Source organism: Acipenser ruthenus, chromosome 15 (assembly GCF_902713425.1).
Source record: "Acipenser ruthenus chromosome 15, fAciRut3.2 maternal haplotype, whole genome shotgun sequence".
Classification (NCBI taxonomy): Eukaryota; Metazoa; Chordata; class Actinopteri; order Acipenseriformes; family Acipenseridae; genus Acipenser; species Acipenser ruthenus.
In genome coordinates, this window is record NC_081203.1 from 3,661,313 (window position 1) to 3,685,430 (window position 24,118).

A 24,118-nucleotide genomic window follows, 5' to 3' on the forward strand; every position below is an offset into this window, starting at 1 on the left:
TCAGAATCTGAGAATAAAGACTTCTGTATTTCACATTTACATATAGATTATGGTGAGCTACCTTTTCATGACACTGATGCCTCTTATTTTGTATTCCCTCTACAGTCGTTACTAACGTAAATGGCACCAGTAGCTGTATTATTAGCAGGTGCTTTGTTGGCAGGGTTTTCTGTTTATAAGATTTCACAGATTGATGATGTTTTATGATGAATGATGAGCAGACTTTGCTGAAGATTTACGTATCCCATGTCCATCACATGTCTCTTTGTTTGCAGCATTATAGCAGGTGTTTGTTACTTTTTGAAATACAGATTTTTAGATCCACAGCTGGCTGAACAAAGCCGGGAAGCCCCCCTACCATGGCTACTCCCCATACAAAGGCAACGGCGAAGCAATTCAGAAGGCAGTGTTATCAAGCTGTGCTGCAGGAGAAGTTTGTCACGTTGTGATCTGTGAGCATGATGGATCCTCAGCCAGGGGCTTAAAGACTTTGAAGGCTGAGGGAACCTCAATCGCTCAGTAGACGATAGAGTAAGCCCGGTTAATATCTGACTTTAAAAGCTTGTGATCAATGCAGTGTTTGCACCGTTTCATGGCAAAAAACAAATCTGTTACCATTACAAAGCTAGTTCGAAAAAACTTCAAAACGCTTTATAGAGGCCTCCACTTTATTCTAGCTTAGCAAAACTACCAGTTATTCACACACAATAATAATAAAAACAGACCCATACTTTGTAATACAGTAGTGTTTTAAATCTGCATGCCACATTTTAGTAAATGTCACGTTGTTAAAAAATAAGGTCTATTTAAATAATGTCACTATACATTTGAGGTGCTATTAGTTTTACACTGAAACAGAAAACAGAGGAGTTTACAGTACTCAGCTGAGTGGCAGATTTAAATCTTGCCACCATTTAAATACTGTAGGACCTTACTCTGCCTGTTATTTTAACATTATACTCTGATAAACCCAATGGTGGTTTGTGCCTCGGTTTTTAATCTTGTTTTTAGTCTAGCTTTTCATAGTGCCACCAGGACTAAGGTACTGCAGATATTACTTGAATGTCTGGTTACAATTTACAAAAGGGCATCTTGGACCACCCTCAAATACAGCAGGAGGTCTCTTAAATACCATTAACACGTGCCAATTTACGCTTCCAATGGACTTTTCTCATTAAATATGCTGTGGAATTTATATTCATTAGCAACACTACAACTCCAGTAGTTATTTCACTGTGTCAGGTAGAGAAGGTATTTAATACCCAAATGGAATTCAGCCTGACGCTGCGATAGAAACAGTCAGAGTTTACGAGCTAAGAAGGGACAGAATCATTTGGGGGATTATTTACTGTACTGAGTTCTGGGATTGCTAACATTTTTGTTTCTGTTGTTGTTTGAGAACCTACAGTTATTCTGATTCTTGCATTGTGTTTCTTTGAAGCCATCGTATTATAACAATGTCCCATAGTTTTGGTGGAGAACATTCTTGATGTTAAAAATTCAAACTGGACATATTAGTGAAGGGGCATTTGCCAGGCTTACCAACTATTCCAGTAAAAGAGAAAACATCTGTATGGAAGTATAATGGTGTTCCACAAGCTTCAGTGCACAATCCTACACTTGTGGACATTAGTACACAACTAACAGGCATCCCTTCCTCACTTTCCCATCGATGAGGAGCCTTTCCAGAAGCATTTCAGTAATGATCTAAACAGCAATAGAGAACTATACAGAACACGCATACTAGGATACTAAACAGGTGAGGAGCATGCTGATGGTATAAAAGTATTTCTTTAATCAGGAGGCCCGTCGCTGTGTGGCAGGTCATGCTGATTCAGTTGTAGCTTCATATTCTGTTTGATCTGGTGCAGAATAAATTGCACCCTGCCACGCAGCTCAACCGCTAATTTGATCAGTGTGTAGATAACACCTTTGTTTGAAGATTATTGGATTTTTAAGATGTTAACCACTTCACTGCTACAGGGTGTACAAAGCAAACGATTTTCTAACATTGTGAATTACCTTTTGAGACACCTGAGATTTATAAATAAAGTGCCTGTTATTTGTGCAAGAGTTACTGCTGCATTTCTTCAAGAGAGTAATCATTTTCATTCTTCCCCTGTCAGTTCGGATACCATTCCTTTGCTTCGCTGTGGGGCTGGGTTTTATTAATAAAACGTCAGGATTGATCAGGCAAAAGCAGGTCCCTAGGAAACGAGAATGATTTAAATCACGAGATTGAGAGAGTTGAATATTGACAGTGCATTCATTTGTTTTTTAATATATACGATATGCAGCTAAAATGTATCCAGGATACCACCACTCTTCAAAAGATACAGTTAATGCATGTATTTTTTTTTTTCAATCAGGGAAAGGATTTATATTTCATTGCTTCATACGCCAACACGTGCACAGGACTGATATCGCAAAGCTAAATTGGTATCTTGTAGCAGCAGAGCATACTGTTAAATTTAGGGTTTTTTCACAGATTTTGGATTTATGTGTTCTTTTATTAAACACAAGTCTCTTGTAACAAATAGCCAAGCTCGGTTTAAACAGACATCAGATCTGGCACAGCTGTAGCATACCAGAGTGAATGCAGCTTTTGATAACACTTTACCATTACATACATTGAGCAACCTGTAGCCCCGAGACAGACATCTCTTCATGATGCCTTTTAGCCTGAGAAACTCAGTTATTTTTACAGTAAACAGTGCCGAGTAAATGAACCTTATTTATTTTCTGTTTTAGGTTAAATGCATTCAGTGCCTGTGAGTAAAATATAGCCTATCACCAAATTAAATGTAAATTAGGTTTTAAAAAGAGGTACACAGTAGTGATAGGACATCAGATTTGAATTATATTTGAAGAAGTGCTTATTATGTTATTGTTTTACTAATTCAGTTCATTATTCTGTGATTTTTCAACTATAAGATTGTTAAATAAGGAATTGATGTGTCATACTGTGCAGCAGAGAAACCATTTTCAATATTACTTTGAGCCCTCCTCCACTTTAATATTTTCAGTGCCAAGGTAAATGGGAGGCGACTCCCAAAGATACAATTTTTAACGTTATATTAAACTACATTAAAATGACAATACATGATGGTTTTATATTTCAGACATTGGGGCCCCTTCAAAAAAGCTTCAACTGTTGAGTTATTTTTGTCATTTTATGAACAAAATCACGTATAGTTTCATTTTCTTTGTATTTTTAAGCAATCTAGACAAGTTAATAAATATCAAACTTAAACATAAGTAATTCTTTAAATAACAAAACTTGTGTACTTGGTTTATACTTTGTCAGTTTTTGTCATTTTGCACAGTTTCTGTCTACAGTGCAAAATCATGTCTCTTATAAAAGGCATATCATAACTGATATTGTAGTCCAGTTATTATAGTGTTGTTTTTTTAGAATTTAGAATTGTGCTGTGTGTTCCATCCACTAGGTGACATCTGTACACAGGATAAGATGTAGAATTTTGTCAAATCCTTAACAGTGATTGATTTTTCATACGTGATTTATTATATGTTTATGTGATCAGTGTGACCTCTGTCTTAGCAGCCCATGAAGCAAGCTATTATCCTGGCTTCTATGGGTCAAGGACAGGTTCTTTATATAGAGAGGCGGCTCCTGGAGGTGAGAGAAAATATTTCAAGAATTTCAACAACAAGGATAGACGCGTTGCATGCTGTGCCAACAAATCTTAGTAAATCCGTCTTTAAAGATGTCCACATTCCGTTCTTTTTTGTTGTAGCCAATACTGGCCAAAGCAACCTGTTTGCTATTTATAAAGGATGGTCTAAGTTTATCAGTTTGGTAATATACAAGATACTACATGTGGGACAGTGTTTTTTTTTTTTTTTTCCATAATTGCGATGACCATTTGCTGCTGTTTTTTATATTCACTATAATTGTGGCTACAGTACGCATTGATAAAATGCAATGTTATGTTATATGAGGGAAGTATCACAAGGTCAACCACGACTGTACAATGTAGAATGTCAAAACAGGGTTGCATTACACACCAACAAGCTACCGTCCTGGACTCTGATATCATTAACATCTGCTTGTCTGCATATTTATTTGGGACTAGACAGTTTAATTTGAACCTGAGCACTAACCATCATTAACCCTCTCCATCTTGGTATTGGGTTCAGTAAACTATTTTATTTTGGGAAACACTGCCTCATGTCTATAAATATAAAAGGGCTCAAACTTGCTAAAATAATGCAGACAGCATTGTGAGTTTGCACTCTGAGCTGTGGGGATTTCATACCACTCAGGTGTCCTGAAGAAGCTCCAGACATCCTGGAGGAATATCCAGAATGCCTTTAAGGTCAGACTGGTAAATGTCTTATTAATGGTTAATAAAAAAGGGTCCCCAGTGGTTCAACCAGTACAGTACATTCCTGTCGTTTCAGACCTTAGCTAGTGGCCCACAGGGAGTGCTGGACATAGTTCACCTCATTACACTTCAGCAAACTGCTAGTGGCCAGACGCCCCACAAGTCTAGATGGAGACTTGGCCTTACCTGCAGATTGGCTAGGCAGCAGGGAGAGTGAGTTCAGCTGTGGATCATCAATCCTCCTGGTGGGTAAGTGGGTAGAAGCGATGAGGTGACATTCGAAATGGGCATTTCAAATTGGGTAAAAGAAAAGGGGTAAAACTGACAATAAATAAATAAATAAATACAAATAGTAACTGTGTGATTCAGCTTGAAATAGGATAAATAGTTCATCCCCCACCAGCCCGCAGATTCAACACACCCGAGCCTTGTAAACCAGCATTCAAATTTGCTTTAATGAAACACACATGGTGCTGCGCGCAGTTAAACCCCCACAGTTCCTTTATCGGAGCACCGGCCCTGCAGTCTGAGGCTCATGCCCCTGATTGGGTGGCCTGGAGGTAGATAACAAGTACACAGTGTTGTTCTTCTTCTCAAGTCTGCCAGACGGACTGTCGAGCCACACCTTCCGAAGGAAGACCGGTTTGTTGTTTCCTCACAGCGGGGTGAAGAGTGGGACTGGAAGGTCACCTGAAGGAAAAGGAAATGGGAGAATCCCTAATGTAATAACCAGTTGGCTTAACTTCCATTTGGGTTCAACAGGCGGCTGTTAATTAAAAGTGTCAGGATTTATGTCTAGACTCCCAGGGTTTGAAAATACAGTTTTAAGTTGTCAACTAGGATGCCTGTTGGCACCCTAAATACATTACATCGTTCAGTAATGTAGTATCGACTGCTTTGGATGACATGCTGTGAAAGACCCTTTACTATGCAGTAGAATTGTATTGTTGTTATACTGTAGTAAACTGCTGTATTGTGTTTTTGCCCTTATTGTGGCATTTTATTCTTCAGAGCAAGGTTCATTTTTTCTTCTCTATTTTTGTCTGAAATACATCAGGTAGAGCTACTATCTGGTGATTTGCTAACACTTACCCTGTGAATGAGACTCAATGGAAGGTGTTGACTGGGAGCTAAGTGACATGTCAGAGCTAGAGGGAGTGGTTTACACAGGGATGTTAAAATGGGGGTTTAGTTCTCTAACAGTTGAACAGACAGCCCCCACAGATTTTTTGTTGCTTTATTGATAACCACAGTAGAGTGTACATGGGAATGTTCAACGACTGAACAGAAGCCTGATTTCCCAGCCAATGGAAGCTGGAGTTTTGGGACTGACAAAGCCAGTGAAAACACTGGGATTAATTGAACAAACGCTGAAAAAACGTACAGAACAACAACAGATTAGACTATACCTTAACAAGTTCTGTCAGCAACTTTTAACAACATGATGTCCAAATCTGAATTCAGCACCTCACCTAAAAAAAAATACTTGTATGAGAAAATAAGAAAATACTGTAATTAAAAAATACCAAACATGAAAAAGTTCCACTAATTACAAACAGATAAGCGTACAACATTTACACAATAGTGTTTTTCATATAGGGTATGTTACATTACAAAAGTTAGCAAACAAGCTAGTGTACTTTAAGTAACATTTCTTTTACAGGAGTTTAACTAAAGGATTAGACTGGTGTTTCCTTTCTGTGTCCTAACATGGCATAACCTTACACACTCACACATGGCTGCCTTTCTTTTTAATGTTCCCTCATTGTCTGCCGTCATTCATCTTGGACTGTTGCTATTGAAAAGTGTAGCAGAGTCTAGGGAAGAGGCAAGCTCTTAGAGCACTACACCCCAGCCTCTCTTTGATTGGCTGCTTCTCTGCTAGGAATTTGGCTGGCGGAGAATGTTGAATACCATCTGCCTGAGGGGGTTGGAGTTGGGAGTACAGCTGGCTTTAGTGCAACCTTAAAAAAAAAGAGAGAAACAGTGAGGGAAACACGCTTTAAGCAGACTGGGGTCTGTTTGGTGTAACTGTGAAGCTGCTGTGCTTTCAGGTCTTTCCAATGGGAAGGAGGAGGTTATATTGTCTGCCTGGATCTCTGTTGTGAAAAGTGCTGGAGAAAACACAAAAAGGGAAATTACATCTCATTTACAACTTGTTGCTTTTGGCTTGGTGATGATGAAATCATTCCAGACCTCTTTTAGGACAGTGCAACACCACAGTTAAGGGTAAGGATCCACACATTCTGTATCTCCAAGCTGCAGCTCAGTCTTTTAAGTTTATAGAAGCCTTTTTTTTTGTTAAACTACTGCGCTTTTAGTGCAGTACGTGTTGGAACAACTGTTCTCTTGCACGTGTGATCTTTAGTTGTTTGTTTTGCAGAGATTCAGCCTAACAGTACATGTCTAACAGCATGAATGCAATGTTTTACTTGGTTACAGAAACACTGTATAAAGTTTTCAGTATGTAAATGAGTATTTTTATATTAAGCTGCTTGTTCTCATCACCCTCTGAAACTTTGTAATTAATTATCTAATACCAATGTAAATGTGATGGAAGGAAGTGCAGAATAGAAAATGGTTTCTATTAAATGTAACATTTTGTGTGGAACTGTATGTTGGAATATAAATCCTTTTTTTTATTTAATTAATTCAGCTTCTGTACCAAGTGTGTGTGTGTGTGTGTGTGTGTGTTTTATTGTTTTAAACTTGAAGAAGTTTATTTTAATTCTATGGCGTAGCTGTTTTGCGATTGTGACTGGAGAGTGGTGCAGTATTTGCTGCATGTGGTATGCGGCTGCCGCTGGGAAGTAGGAGTATACATTTCCTTTGTAGCCCTGCACTGCAGTTTCTTAACCTTCCATGGAACACCAGTATGAAACCAGATAATTGTGCGAGTGAGTGAGTAGCTCTGTAGTTTCAACTCAAGCCCTTGGTCAAGTTCTTAAACTTTCTTGCAACTTTTTTCTGGCAACTTGTTGTATGGACATTCTTCACTAAAATAGTTAAAATCAAGATTATTCAAAAGTGACACCAAAAACCAACAGCACAGTTTTATAAGAACTTAGCAGGGGACTGCAGTATATTAAATAAATAAATAAATAAATAAATATCCACTAGTAGAAATAGGCTGTACCCCCTATCATTAAGTTTGAACTTAAAAACTTTCAAACTAAAACCAGCAGGAATCATACTTTAAATATCAACCACTTTGAAGCTGTGATTATTATTGTCATTTTATTTCTACTTGGTCTTTTTGGAAGTGCGGATTGAACGTTGGTGTACAGTAAATCCAGTTTGTGTTGTCTGAAGCTAGCCACTGGTTCCTAAGGGTGAGGTAATAGAAGAAACAGCTTGACGTGAATTTCCAGTCTTTAAAGTAGAGTCAACTGCATTCCACTGCCGGTCAAAGAAATAAAAGACAATTGCATCAACTGTAAACAATAATCATGCTTTTGAGTGAAAGGTTCATTAGGATGCCGCCAGGTAATAACTGCAGTGGTAAAAGAACAAGAAATCAATGTTTCATTGAAATAAATGATATCCAACAATATCTTATTGCCTAGAGGCATAATCTGATTTAGGGATTATTCGAGTCTCTGCTGATCATATGTTAATTTCTGTACTGTGCGTAATCCCCTAACTGCAGGGGTCAAGGGGGTTACTGTATGCAGTGAAAGGCAACCTGTTTCAAAACGCCTGCTGTCTTACTCACCTGCCCTGTTTGTTTTCTTATACATTCATTTAAAATGTGCTGCAATCTTTATTGTGCTGCAATGGTTGTTTTTGTTTTAAACACAGACAGGTACAATCAGAGGGTGTACAGTAGCTAAAGTAATGTATCTTCTTCATCCTAAAATAAGAGGCCCTCATTATCTACATTCTTGAATTCAACATCAGTTGCGAGTTTCATATGTTGCTGTAATATTTAAAGCAGCACATCTGTAAACAGTGGGCAATATTTTGGTTTGGAAAGATAAGGTTTGCATGTAGAATATCTCTCTTGGCTTGTGTGTTTTGTTGTGCACCTGTTTAAGAATTTATGGGCCAGCTAATGGCTATCTAAATCAGTTACATAAAGCAGGGTCTTTGTGGCAGCAAAATCTTTACAAATGGAGGACTCACTCGAGGCTTTCATTTGGAGTTGGCAGACAGAGCAAGCAGGTCTATTTATTTTGAACTGCAAAATAATGCGGAATATACCTTTGGGGGGCTTCTGGAGGATGTAGGTAACTTTCCTTCAATGTCATTCAGCAGTTAGCATAGATTAAACCTTGCAGCCTCAGGTGAAAAAACATCCCGAGGCAGGCACATACCACTAAAGAATAATAACCCTTCAGATTTAGAATTTTTGTGTTTCACTGTACTTTACCAGATAGGCAGCAGAAGCAGCAATATTCTTCAACAAGTCAGTGGAAATTGAAATAACAAGTGTGCAAGATATGGAAAGTATTCTTAAATAAAAAAATAGGCTGCAGTCTGCATGCTTTCAGCAAGAGGCTCAAAAGTGTTTCAAGTGCGATTGGGGACTGCTGTGTCCTTTAAAACTTAGGCATCCAGACCTGTTACATGAATCTGAATTATTTTCCTTGATTTCATTTATCTTCTAAATGGAGAACTATGCATTATTTTGCTCGTTCAAACTAGCTGCTATCTTTCTGTGTTGTTTTGTCTTTTTTCCTGCTCTTGAGAAATCATGTGATACTGTGGCCTTTCAACCTTGTTGACTCCACAAGCTTCTATACTATAGCATCAGTCCACAGAATGCTTACAGATCTCAATATTAAAGCAACAGAATGACTGTGAATGATTGCAAACAGCATGCAACAAATATTAACATGGGAGTTTGCAAGTCCTTTAGGATAAGCTTTTCCCATGAAAGTCAGTTATTTCTCATTCATTTTCAAACTCTATTGCATAGCACAGTGCATTAAATCATAGTAAAAACACTGAACATATATAGTATAATCATGACAAACTGCAAAAGTACACAACAAATGTGTTGAAATGTGATCTCCCAAAATGGCACCCAGACCAAAGAAAGACTATGACGTGAACCCACTATTAAAATAGCCACCTTTCTGATTACAGATATTCAGTAGTTATTTTGCATGTTTGGTAAGATCACACATACATGCAGATGTCCTATCTGAAGGCCTGCTTCCTGATTTTTAATGTGTTGTGGGCAGCTCAGGTTTTCTTTGGGGCTCATATGGAAATGTTGATGAAGAATGTAAATACCACCATCAGATGAGCCAGCTTTCATGTAGTATTTATCAGAGGGGGTTGTTTCCAGTCAACATGAATAATTCATACTGTTTCCACCCTCTAATAATTTAGAAGACGAGGCCCATCTGCAATTATAATGTTATGGGTTTAAATCAAAACAGGCTAAATTAATATTTATACATGTTCTTAATATTTAATAGTAGCATTTAGATCAATAAAATGTACTGCTGTGGTAGTGGTGAGGGGCTGTTTTTTTTTTTTTTAATTTACGGTGATGATGTCTAAAATGTGGCTGATTGCTCGTCACCCTAGTTAGAAATTGCAAGCAATCTTTGAATAAACACTTCTGAACTTCTTTCTTCAGCCCAGAGAGAATGAAAAGCAGGATTCATGAATGAAAGATGCTTGTACTTAATGTATTCTACACTTTAAAATCAAACAAGAGAGGTTGTCATTCTAGCGTAACTAATAAAGGACTATGAACTGTTTGTACGGCGACACTAATACTGACATGCTAGCTCCATTAGTTCAGTCATTTGCCTTTCCCACCTTTCAGTCTACTTTTTTTTATTTTGTCTAGGATGTTGAGTAATATCTATTAATCCACAGGATTACCCTGCCCCTCCAAAAATGGATCTTTCAGATATTCAATTCCCTCTTTTAGTTAACAAAATTAAAACCCCAAAACCCCAAAAGCGCCTTCATTTTGTGAATGCAAACTGTATGGTTCCGTGTACTGTACAGTATGTAAATACATTGATGAAAGCGCTCGCCAGATGTTTGTCTACTTCTCGCAGGGGGTTGATATGATCAAACTATACCCCATCGGGACCAGCCAAAGCTGGAACGTTTTAGAACATTTTACAGCACTGGATCTACCCTATCATTAGTTATCCAGGAGGAGGGTGCAGCCCAAGCGAATTCCCTTGTACTGTAAAATGCTCTAAAAAATTTAAATAGTGTTTGAAGCCACCACTGTATTTGGTGGTACAATACCATATTACCACGCAGTTATACGAAATACTGAGAGTGTAGATTAACTTAAGATACTAGTTTTGAGTCATTGGTCACCTGTAAAAGACCTGGAAATAATCTCCCCCACTTACCCCACTGTGCTTCTAATACAGACTACTATTTAGCACTATTCTAGGAGCCTAAAGTTTTTAACAACTTGAGATACTCTTTTATAAGGATTTAAATAAGTCCTTTTTCCCTTTTTTATGTTGTTTAAAAATAAATGTTGTTTTTCAATATTCAGATTGAACTTGAGCTGTGTTTCCAGACCCAGGCTTCGTAATGTGTGAAAGTGTCTGGTGTCGCTCCTCAACTTCCTCGCCTGATTTTGAACATTTTTTTAATTAATTCTTGGCTTTCAAATTTTGATGCCCTTTTTCATACCGTATGCTGTTTTAAAATGTGCCTGCCGGCCCGGGCTTGCTCAGCCCACTCTTAAAACAAAGCAGATGTAACATGTCTTTGAGATTTGTTGACAACACAAATTCCAGTGTTAAATAGGAGCCTTATTAAGATGTTAAGGGTGGAAAAAACACTTCTTTTTATTTACAGTAAACTGATTTCCTCATGCTTGTGTTATCAACAGCGTGATGAAGTGGATGTTTTGTCTGGGCCGGGTTTTAATTAATTCTTGGTATTATTTGTCTTCTTATTGGTGGGTCCACAAAGGAAAGGATCAGAGACAAAGCATGGTGAGAATTTTAGGGCAAAGGAAACCTGTCGCATTGGAGAGATTTAAAATAGTTTTGTTCTGCAGCTCATTTGCATTGCAGTGCTTCATTGTGCTGCAGTCCTTCTCTGTGTGATTTTTTTTTACTTACAGATTACGTGTGATCTTAATGAACTGTTCTAGAATACCGGCCCCTCGTTGTTCCATTTAGGATTTTTGAATACATTTCAAAAGACCCTGAACTTATCAGTCATCATCTGCAGCTCACTATTATTACCTAAGCTTCTGTTATTGCAAATATATATTAACATTCCTCGGGAAGATTGAAAATAGTACAGGCATATTAAAATTAGAATTCAAATCCAACTACGTTTTGAAAGGAGGTGGTGGACCAATTTTATATACTGCACTAGATATCTGTTTAATAAAAATAAAAATACATTTAAAAATTCAGAACCCCTTTATCACTGAAAAAAATATTGCAAGTTGTACAGTGGAGCTTCAGAAGTTTGCTGTGCATATAATAATATATATGATCTCCATATAGGGGATTAGAAGCTAAGGATCACTGCTTGGTAAATATGTGGCTGTTTCAGTTTCTGTTTGCTCAAACAGAGTTAGCTTTACAGGTGTGCATCTGTGACAGAGATCGAATGACTCTTGGTGTTAGATCTCCCTCTCGACCTGTGTCTGTGTATTAACACTGTGTGTCTTGTGTGTTATTTGTCACTGAAGATTACTGAGCACGATCTGGAGCTGCAGCCGCAGGCCAGCAAAAACCCAGACTTGACCATTCACCTTTTCCACTATCGGAACTGTCTTTGTTTTCACCACTAGCACTAGAATCACGCACTGTCTAATTGTGTCTGTGTTTTGTGTTTTGTGTGGGTGACGGAACGGGACTTTGGGTTACGGGTCAAACCCGTGGGATTACAAACCGAAGCGATACACGCCGCTGTATCACTTCCAACACTGTTATTATTTGCAGGTTTGCCTTAAGGCTCTGGACATTTATTAAATTAAATAAACACCCTTGCACCTGTACAAACGTTGTCCGTGTGATTACTCTGCACTGCACTCACCTGCACGTCTTTACCACTTTGCCACAGCATCCTATGCCACGTAACACACTTTAGAATTAGGCTCTGGGTGTATCAACCAAAATCACAACACTTTAACCCTTCATCTGTTAAAATAACTACTATTATGGCTTCCGGTAGACTTTTGCGATATCATTTTGTAGTTTCTTGGATTACATGATGTTAAATAAAATATCTAAATTATGTTCATATAGTTGTTTTCTTTAATTATATCTCAATCCTAAAATTCTAGGTGATGCAAAACTATTGGCCAGAGCTCTATTAGGTAGTGCTGGAAATAATCCATTCCTCTAACCAAATTAGGAGGCCTGCAGCTTTGCATTGTAAGCAGCAGGGCGATGATTTTATCTGGTGTTGGCGTTTGTAGCCGGCTGGCTGGGACACTAGAAGGGGAACTGGCAGAATGTCACAGAAGGGTTTATCATCCCACACGGCTCTCAGGGGAGACAGACCGCGAGAAACCTGGCCTCATTGCTCAATATTGAGTCTTTCTCATTGTACATCAACAAGGGCTGTTTTCAGAGTATAAGGATTAGCTTGCCAGTAAATAGGCTATGCGTATGTACCACCACGAATGCTTAACCCTGAATCTTTGAGCCAGCAGCTTAGAATTTCCCCTTGTGAATATTTAAATATATTTTGAAAGTATTTATTTTGGAACATACCATTTTAATTTAAAGTGTATTAAAAGCACAATGGGTATTGTCATGCCCCAGTTAGTATTGGTATGCTGGTTATAATAACCAATTGTACATTGTTTTTTGTCCAGCACACTTTATTGAAGATCCTCATTTAGTGTACAACTGGTTTGATACGTTTTATAAATATGAAGCTTGAGTAAAGGTAAATAAGTTGGGATACAAAATTAAACTTTGATAAGTGCAGCGTATGTAGACTCAAAGTAGCTGTGTAAGGTTTGTGGCATTACCCCATGTCTTCCTATGAACTGAGAATCATTGAACTATGTGTTGGTTGTATGTATAATTACAGCTTGGTTAAATGAATAGTGTATGACTCCACAACGCGCTGGTATTATACAAGACTAATAGATCTAGCGGTGGTTATGTAACAGTGAGTTCAATGAGTCATCCAGTCTCAGTGGATGTCGAACAAACAAATGTAAAATGTACCGTACAAAACGTAAAATCGAATTCTGTAATTACATTGTCTGCATACTTTTAGTAACAAATCTTGTTACAGTAGTCTCAGGCGCAGTATAATTAAGTTAGCTGGACAACAGGAGGTAATTTATATTTTACATGTGCATGCCACAAAACAACCTTGTTAGTGTTCTATAGCAGTAATCTACTGGTGTTGAAGATGGAAAGTATTGCAAGGAATGTCAAATAGTCATCAGGAAGAATCTCTTATTATTCGGATGTAAACTTTTTACCCCTGGAAACTGTTGCAGTAAAGAGTCTCCCATTTTGAAGAAGCGGCTATTTAAAACTGTAGCCACGAATCACCAGAATTTTAAGAATGTAACTCTAGATTTAGGGAGACCATTGTCCATCTAAAAATGCCATCAGGCAACACAAAAAAAACCTGTGATCTGGTTCATCTTCTTGCTTTAGTTGTCAATTGGTTGCTACCTGAAACCTCAGAAAGTGTTGGCAGCAACAGATGAATAATTAGCTCACCCATCCTCTCAAAACACACAATCAGAGTGCTAAAGGTTACTGTATGAGAAATAAGGTCAAGTAGACAGACCTCTTGGTGTACACTATAGAATGCACTAGCAGAAAAATTTGCTGACTTGACTTAGTTTATTATAGTTTTACTTAAGAAAGTAGCTCACCTGGGTGATGTTGTAGCAGATGACCTCATCTACAGTACAGTATCAGTATTGGAATAAGCAGCTTGCCCACAATTCTGTGCCCAGAAAGACACCCTCCATCAGACCTTAGTGGTTTGCATATATAATCACAACTTTAGGCTGTTATTAAAGCTAAAAATGGAAATACTAAATACTCGACATCTATGCAAAACAGTTGCTGCTACAGTATAGTAAAGGATTTTCTGCAAGATATGTCTGTTCTGTATCTGTCTATCTACTAGTTTTAATCAGTCTCAATCCACCATATGCACTTAAGCATTCATCTACAGTACATTACAGAACCTACATCCATACCATTGAACTGGAAGCACAAAGTTAATGCTGACCCTAATTCTGAACCTACAATACTGCAGACATTCATTGGAGAAAATATATTTTCAGCTCTCAAGAATCTCACTTCTTTGCCATGTGAGGTGTGCTATATGTACCATGCTGCTTCTGCTTTACCAGGATTTCACTATGCTTTACTATACTTTGCTAAGCTTTTCCCATTGTAAATCACAGAAAACTTGCACTGTGCACTAACCAATACATTTGTCCTATACTTGATTTAGTGACTTAGAAACTTTTTGGTGCACATTTTGAGCAATGTGAAGTTGCAACACCAGTAGTAAAGTTATTTTATAAAACTCTGCTCCTTGCAAGAGGAGGGAAATGTTCATCACTACAACTATTGCATGGCTGCGTATACAGACAGGCACTATTAACAAGCCAAAATCCCTTTTTTCTACAAGTAACAGCCTGTCTGATAAAAGTTATGAAAGATCAGAGCATTTCTATCACACCATCAACCTTTCCATTGATTATTTCTTTGATTCAGCTGAATAAAAACACACACATTCAACACTTGTTGTTTATCCCTTAGGCCTATACTTTTAATAGAACATGAATAACTGGCCATCTGTATAGAAACATGATCTGAAGTTCCTCTTTAACTCTTTATCTGAAAAATACTAAACCATTCCTAATATTGCAATTAAACCTTTTCAGATTTTAAGTCATGTGCATTCAAATGTGGCAGCTGAATAAGTTGAGAAGATAACAGCAATTCACAATGCCAGTAAATTGTATTTTAACTTTGGTGGTTCATAATATTCAGTCGGGGAAACAGAGCTTTCTAGTTAAAGATGCATGCATTTGACTGCCTTGTTTTTGATGTAATAAGCATGAATCACTGTGTGCTGCACCCACGCAGGGGAGATGCGTTTAACATGAAAACTGAGAAAAAGGACAGCGGCTAGGAGTCTACTGTATGTATACACGGTATCAGTTGAATTGCACTTTCGGCCAACATACTGTATTAGTACATTACAGTATGCAACAACAAAAACTGGAGAAAAGATATCTTGCATACCGATGCTGGTAACCCTAAACCGTGTCTTTTCATTAACACAATGTGATTGCTACTTATTAAGATTCTTTAATGAATAATTTAAATCACATTTGCCACCAGTAATGTACTGTAGCAGTACTTTAGTCCAGATAGTTAGTTAGCAGATGGACTTAAAAGTACATAAACAGTATAATTTGCATGCGTGATTGAATGCAGACCGTGTTTCAAACTGGGTCATGGAATATTTTAAAGCGAAAGTCCCTTACATAGTAGAGTAGGTCATACATGCAATGCTGAGATTTGTTGCCATTTTAGTTTGTAATGTGGAATGCTGCTTCAAATCCCAGAGATTTTCTTTCTGGCAAAAGCCCTCCTCCTACATTCCCTGATTGGATACACCACCACAATGGACTTGTCTTTGGGTAAACTCAATAGATCCTCTATGGTATTGTACTTGTGTTAGGGTTAGGTCCTATCAAGTTATACTTCCCTGGAATAAGCCACAGCTGATGATTTTTCGAGCATTTTACAGTACTGGGGAATCACTATTGCCCTCTGAAAGTCTACACTATTGCACTGTGACATCTCGGAGTTAATAAAACAGATGTTGGCTGCAGTTTGTATCGTCTAGAGGAAAACTGTTCCCACTGAGTTGAAAAACCGACCCTAAAGCCTTATTGCTCACTGCGTTATTGCCCACTCTTTGTCATTTTATGTACAAAATTATGAATATAAATCTAAAGAGTACTAATAAATATGATTAGATTAAAATTCCTAAGAGTGCAAGTTGACTGTAATATAATCTCAACTGAATGCAGTCGAATTGATTTATTCAATTAAAATGTTGCCCAATGTTTTCTGTTGTTTGCATGATGTTTTTTTAAAAATTTTCCTCAGCATCCATTCACTAAACAGATACCTGTTCTGAGTACTGCTTTAAAGAATAAAACGAGTTTTAAATGGTTTCAAGCCATGTGTTGGTGGTTTGTCCTCCAGGAAATGACAGATTGGTATCTTTAAGGATCCCATCCACAGCAGTAATAAGTGACGCTCAATCGCACTGCAGTTTAATAAGCACATCAGCAGGTCCTCATTCCACACAGGATCAGGCAGCAGAAGAAAGTGGTTCAGGTTTACATTTTTAATCCACTGGTATTCGTAGCAAAACCTCTGGATTGCAGCAATAGCCTCCACAAAGATGACATACCTAAATGTGATTGTGTTTATTTGAAAATCATATGGGCAGATCATCTCCTACAGTCTTTTCTTTATGTATAGAAGATGACAACAAAATATTGTTGCTTGTAGACTTCCTCACAGTTCAGGAACAAAGTCAGCCTAGACATGTGGGATATCTGTCATCTGGAGCGTGCAATTGTTTTTATTACAGAAATAAAAGACAAACCAAAACAAAAGCCTAACTCCACTGACTAAAACCTTTTCTCCATCCCGAACTACGTGCTGGGCAGCACCAGCAAACAAAACAACACACTTTCACAAACACACAGTTAACACACAGTACCTTCTTCAGGTCTCTTTGGGTTGTGCTTCTTCAGCCAGTCTGCCTATGGCTGCTTCAAAATCCATGAGACAGAATCACAACTTTTTTTCACTCCAGAGCTAAACAGATACCTGTTCTGAGTACTGCTTTAAAGGATAAAACAAGTTTGAAATGTTTTTTGGACTTTTTATTTAACAGTGCCGCTTTGTAGTTTTCCATATACTTAACGAAAAACTGACAAAAAATTGAAAAATGTGACATTTTGAAATCTAACACTGTAATACTATTATGGCTTCTACTAGACTTTTGCAATATCATGAAGTCGTTTCTTTGATTACATGATGTTAAATAAAATATCTAAATTGTGTTCATATAGTTTACAAAAAAAAAATAGGTTTCAATCCTAAAATTCTAGGTGATGCAAAACCTTTGGCCATAGCTGTGTTAATTCCACTTCACTTTCAAGAAGTAAATGTTCTAACTCAAAGGTTATAGTGTGTATATGTTTGCCTATATGTTTGTTCACTGCATCTCATTTGAACTTCTTTTGTGTTGAATGAAAAACACAGAACCACCACCAGAAGAATCTCCTACATCACCTATTATAACTAATGTCTAGTTCAATTTTATTTTACACTACAGTAGTGACCATGTCAAACCCAGTAAATCACCACTCAAGTCAAACTAGGCTGTCTGCCAGGTGTGCTGTGTTTAATATTCCCAAATTCAAGATTCACTTTCTGTGTGGGATTGAAGTCAAAGCTTCAACACAGATTTGCATGTAGAAACAGGCAAACTGAGCGCATTGAAAGAAGATATTCAGTAGCGGGTGGATGTCACCTGGAAATGCTGTCCTCCTTCCAACCAAATCTAAATCCCACACTTCTTTGAAAAACCTGTCTAAAAACTTACCGGAGGACCTTTTTAAGTGGGAGTTGGAGATCAACCAGACCTGGCTGGAGTACTTGCCAAAGTTTAACCGATAACCTTGTCTCTTGTTTGATCAAGAAAAAGTACAGACCCACACGCTAGCGCTGTGAGTTACTGTGTGTTGTACTGTACATCTGCAGACAGATTGATCTTTATTGTTGACGGGGCATGTTCACAATGGTATGCCTAAAATGAAACATGTACATTTGTATTGGTATAAAGTTCTAGTCAAGATAGCTATAGTGCTGGTATTAAAAAAAAAAAAAAACCCTCTCACAGTATAAAATAATAGACAGCACTTGCACAGGTTTACTCCAGTACGTTATACTCATTCTGTGCCATGCTTTCTCTATTCCAAAAGACTGACAGCTTTTTTGATTGAGGATAATGTTACTGGAAAAGGTTATCTTGCCCGGTAATGGTAACTACAGTGTTGCTTCTACAGTGTAGGACTTGATTATGTTTGTTCCGAACTTGAACATCATTATTATTATTTGTTTATTTAGCAGACGCCTTTATCCAAGTCAACTTAGAGACTAGGGTGTGTGAACTATGCATCAGCTGCAGAGTCACTTACAACTACGTCTCACCCGAAAGATGGAGCACAAGGAGGTTAAGTGACTTGCTCAGGGTCACACAATGAGTCAGTGGCTGAGGTGGGATTTGAACCGGGGGACCTCCTGGTTACAAGCTCTTTTCTTTAACCACTGGACCACACAGCCTCGAAGGTCATTAATCTTCAGCTCCATGTTGTACTCAGTCTAGAACCATATCAGATGCTATATTGTCATCTCAGTTCCTCAATTAAAAGCGTCTGCTCTTGTTGTCTGTCATCTTGATGGACGGCTGTCAAACTTGCGAATGCTTATACAGTAAATGTACAGATAAATGCAAATGCCATGGTCTCAGTAGGGAAACCCGAGCCTTACAATTTACTGTAAGTTCGACATGTAGTTATTGTACTTCCGCTGTAATATTCATTTCTGATTCTCACCCATGCCTCACACTGCATAGATACAATTAAAATTAAGACCTTCTGTGCACATTGAACACATTTTTGTGTGTTTGTTTGATGGACTGTCATAACTTTCTTCAATAACTTGTTGGATTTATTTGAAAATGTGTCAATGCCTTTACAATGGCAGGGAACAAAACACACAATTGCAAGTTGTTATAACAAAGCCCCTCCCTTCACCCTCCACTGGCTAGTAATAATTAAAAAGCACTAGCATTTGTGAGCCGCACCCTTTTGAGAAAAGGGGGACAATGCTGCTGTACCCTTGAGCAAGGTACTTTACCTAGATTGCTATAGTAAAAACCCAACTGTATAAATGGGTAATTGTATGTAACAATAATGTGTAAAAAAAGAAAAAAATAAGGTGATATCTTGTAACAATTGTAAGTCGCCCTGGATAAGGGCGTCTGCTAAGAAATAAATAATAATAATGGAGTAAATCATCCTTGAGAATCTCACCCACGGTAACTCAATACTTGTTCAAACATTCAGTCGTCAGATATATACAGTAGCAATGGTGCTAATACATTTAGACACACCGTTCTGCAATCTTTAACAATGTCTTTATTAGTGTGTGTGTAAATGTCAAGAAATTCATATACTTTAGATTAGTGTGTTCAGACTATCGGGGGCTGTTGTGTGTTTTCCTGTCTAAGTGGTTTTGTAATTACTGTTATTAGCAGGTTAAACTGCTTTGGGGACATGGCTGTAATGAAAGAGGAACAAAATTACACAATAAAGAACTCAGCGTGGGTTGCTAGGTGTCACTAATTTGTTTCCATAGAGACGTAGTTGCGATGTGTCTTCAGCATGCTGCAGCTTAGTGTCCATTAACGCTGGCATTCCACATTGCTGCACTTATCTGTTTATGTGGCGAGGAATGAAGTATAACTGCACTTACACTTCAGGTTGTAAAACAGTATGTTCAGCTTCATTTTCCTGTTCTTCCTGTCCTACCTAGCTCTAGGACATACTGCACTGTACTTCCTGATTCCACAGCATTGTTTGGCTTTATGAATGTTCCTAGTTTCTTTTAAAGCAAGTCCAACTGCAGTGTTTTAATTCTGACATGTTTGATCTAAGCTGTTAAGCAATGGTTGTTTTTTTCTTTCATTGCCATTTGACGAGACTTGATTCAGCAGAGGGATTAAGTGAGCACCTTTCCTTCTCTCCATACATATTTCAATATATCAATTATTGCCATCCATTGCTGGGGTTCAGTTCCATAGTTTATGTATGATTGTGGCTCACACTGTGTATTTATTTTCAGTTTTATTTTATTTTTTTATACAGCAGTATTCAGGCTGTAAGGTGCTAGAGTGCTGTTGAGAGAAAGCAGGGCTGTCAGGATCTGAACTTATAACCTTGTAATCTGCTGCTGTGTGTGCAGCCTACTGAGTATTGAACACCAATGGGTTTGGAAATGTACTGAATGTGAATTTGTTAGTAATGCCAAATCTCTAAGCAAAAAGGCCCCGGGATGCAATCTTATAAACACCCGATAAAAGGGTCTTGAGTTATAAAGCTCTTCTGTTCAGTAAATGACTTGCCTCACCGTTCCCTCTAGTACCAGAGCTATAGAGACAGAGACTCGTACAGTGGGATTTTGCTGATAAGAATACAGTGCACACCTCCATGAGTTCTAACTACTTTGCTTTGACCCCTGTTCTGTGGATGTCACCCCTAACACAGTTTCTCTTTGTCCAGATCCAGGCCTCCTGTATCCTGTTAAATTTTCACAAAGTAGTGCAGTGGCTGTCACTGAGTGCCAGTGTGCCCCCGAGGCAGTCTGAGAACCGCTGCGGGTTCATCAGGAAGAATTATAGGAGAAGTGTGTTACCTCAGTGTGTGTGTAGGGGGTACATCATTACCAGTATCTCGTCCTGATCATTGCAGATCTTTTCAATTTCGATGAGGCACTCGATGGAGAACATACTGATTAAAACTGTATGTGGTGGTGTTATTGTATCAGTTGGGAAGGGGTAGCCCCTCATTTATGATAACTCTGTTAAGGGTGGGTGATTAGCAGTAGGGTATAGGTGAATAAATAAATACAGACGACTGGACAGACTCATACCAAGGAAGGGCCCATCTGGAGAACAAGTCACTGGGATCTGCATACATGCCGTGCAAGCACGCAAAGTCACAAGGACAGTTTTACATTGTATGATATGTGTCTTCTATCACTTGCCCTTCTGTTTTTAATAAACTAGCCTGTCCCAATGTTCTTCGTTGTACTGCTGCATAATTTATAAACTGTCATTTTTTATTTGTGTTCATTGGGCTTATTACTGCTTCTTTTATGTAATTAGTCTATGATTTATTCATGACAAACTGGAAAGCAATACTACAGAAGCCAATTAGCAACTCCAGATTCACATACAATTAAGTCTTTATTTATTATGAATGAGGTAGATCCACCATGCAGTGAAAATAATTACCAAGTGCACATGGTAAAAATAAACATGTAGGCAACACTGCTGAAGCCAGCTGGCAACAACAGATTAACATTATAGGCTGTTCAGTCTGTGTTAATTATGGATAAAACGGATCCTCTGGTCATGCAGTAAAACTAAAAAAAAAAAACCAAGCTCCTAGATGATACGTGATCAAGGATTAGCATTTTTTTAAATGCTGAAACAACTTAATGAAGTACACATTGTGTTAACACATGTGACAAGGAAATATACATGTTCTACAGTCACTGTGTTTCTTTAACTACAATGTAATTACACGGCAACTGCCCATGTGGTTACATCGCAGTTACATTGGAAATACACAATCACCTATGGAAATAGTGTAATTACAAGACACACTAGCAACTGCCAACTATTTTCATTTTGTAAATAAGACTGTTGTATTGTAACGACATCGCAACACATGCACTTACTGTACCGTGTTATAACACTGTCATTGCATTGTAGTTAGAGACGCTTGGTGTTACCTTTCCTTATAGTTATTATTTTGCGTAAAAGTGTCTTTCTTGCAACTTTCTGTTACTTTATTGAGGCACTTAAAGTAGTTCTAACCTCGAATCCTGACGTTTTTGGATTCCAGTCATTGGTTTTATAGGCACGACATGGGAACATTAAATTGATTACTTTTATTGCTGTTTCCTCAGCGCAAAAAACCCCGAAAAGCATTGTGCTTTTAATCACAGCCAGTTTTCAGCTGCCATTTAATAGCTGAACAGTTTCATATGCAGTTAGTTCCAGTGGCTGCGCAGAGTGTAAGAAAGAGAAATGCTCCAGTATGATAAAGGCAGAAGCCAAAATGCTGTGAGGCTTTATAGCAGAAGAGCCTAATCAGCTTATCCATTATCTTTACACCTAGCACACACATGATTGTAATAATCCAGGTCATCGCTAAGAAAAATGTGATATCCTTTACCATTCAGTTTGTAGTGCTTAGCCATTGTTTTTTTTATTTCCTTAGACTTTATTTTTTTTTTGGATGGTTCAATAACATCTCCCCATTTTCTGTGTTGTGAACTTGTTGACAGGTCCCTGCTAAAAAGTCTGACTTCAGTAAATACTTTTTGTAGACTTTGAGTCTTGATCTAGTTGGAATGTATTGCCTGACCACAGTAAGTTACCCTACACCTGCCACTGGCCTTTTAACTTTGTTGTCTTGTCATCTGAGTCCACGTTTGTGTGCATGCTGAAGTTATTAATTTGTGCTGGCAGCGGAACAAGGTTATTTCCCCTCTTGTGTGTGTAAAGACAAGCAGCATTTTTTAAAGAGAGGCGCAAACAACTGTAGCTTCTTTAGAGTAGTTCAATTGTTGTTTAATCATCGTGAGTAGTTTTATACCGTTAAAAGGAGAATTTAGTGAGGTTGATGTTGGTACAAGCTGGTACAAAAATATCATTTTATTATTCATGATAAGCTGGCCTTTTCTTTTGATCTCAGTATGCTGGCAAACAAATGCTTTTGACATAACATTGACGGCGCACACAGTATTTATAATTCAGTGAAGGAGGTATTGATTAAGGACTATTTTAATGTATCCATGGAAAAATTCTTTAGTAGCAGACTTTGCAGAATCAGAATGACTATTACATTAATGCAGGCAGTCAGCCAGGGGTGGTTAAGTGAGATTATAATGTCCTATTGGCACTAAATGTGACGGGAGAGAATAATGCAAAATAAGCTTATACAAAGCCTAGCTTTTCAAAAGGGAGCATGGGAAACTCACCAAGTCTGAACAATTGAACTGAGGCGGTAAACACAAGAATGATTGGGGCTAAAACAAATGCAGTGGGCCTATAAATAAAACTTGAAGGCACAAAAGACATTGCAGGGCTTCTTTTGTGGAAAATCTCAAGTATTTGATTCTAATCAGCGTGCTCTTCATACCTCTTTGGAGGTTTTTTTTCAGGTTTATATTTGGTACCCAGCCTTTCATCTGAGGCAGTATATCACAGCTCTGCTTTTCTTCTGTGCCTGTTAATTTAAAGCTCTATGCTTTAACTAACACAAAGACGGGTCTGTAGCTGTTCTCCCAAGTGGATGCTATAAACCTACTGCTTGAACCCAGTTTTATAGATAGTGTTGTCTTGAGTATCCACAGTACCAGAATTCATTTACAATAGAAGGCAATGCGGGCAGCATGAGCATCAGTATCCTGCTTGGATGTCGAGGTTAAAGGCTTGGTTAATGTTGGATGGAACTACGATTATTTCCATATACAGTATATGGCTGCTTGATTGGTTGCACTTCTGAAACTTTAACATTATTATCCACAGTTGACTGGACTGCATAATTAGTTACATTAACCAACAGTACCCACAATTCGATCAGTCCTTTTTTTTGACAGGTTCTGTCCTTTTAGGATTACAATAGTTGCTCATAGTTAAAATGTTGATATCATGTTTCAGGAGCCGCTGAACATGTCCGTGATGTGCTGCAATCTAGCAATGTATAGCCAGGAGATTCCTCTCAGGGGCATTTATAATCTGACTAGGAAGTGTTAAAAAGCTATTGTTCCACAGATGCCATATATTACTGGCATGGCTGTATTTTTGTGCTGTGGGTAATTCAACACTATAATATAATGCCCGGCTATCATGCGAGATCTCAAGGAAAAGCCACAGGCAATGCGGAAGATTAGCCCTCATTCCTTACAGTGTGGAGTCTC

General features: G+C 38.0%; 1 protein-coding gene and 1 long non-coding RNA gene across 5 annotated transcripts in view; one reads left to right on the plus strand and one right to left on the minus strand.

Annotated features, from left to right (window-relative positions):
* The window catches only part of LOC117422477 (disabled homolog 2-interacting protein-like), a 241,465-nt gene that overhangs the window by 57,952 nt on the left and 159,395 nt on the right, over positions 1 to 24,118 (plus strand). Inside the window, exon 1 of one of the 4 annotated variants that reach the window (XM_058986897.1) lies at positions 6,297 to 6,578. The exons of the other annotated variants lie outside the window; for them this stretch is intronic. The gene's annotated coding sequence lies outside the window, so the exon portion shown is untranslated. Of the gene's footprint in view, positions 1 to 6,296; positions 6,579 to 24,118 lie in introns of those variants that run through there. 4 annotated transcript variants of the gene reach the window in all.
* LOC131697522 (uncharacterized) lies at positions 4,832 to 6,155 on the minus strand. Its single transcript, XR_009307340.1, has 3 exons — positions 6,083 to 6,155; positions 5,759 to 5,821; positions 4,832 to 5,039 (listed from the first exon to the last, which is right to left on the minus strand). It is a non-coding gene; the product is annotated as an uncharacterized LOC131697522 (long non-coding RNA).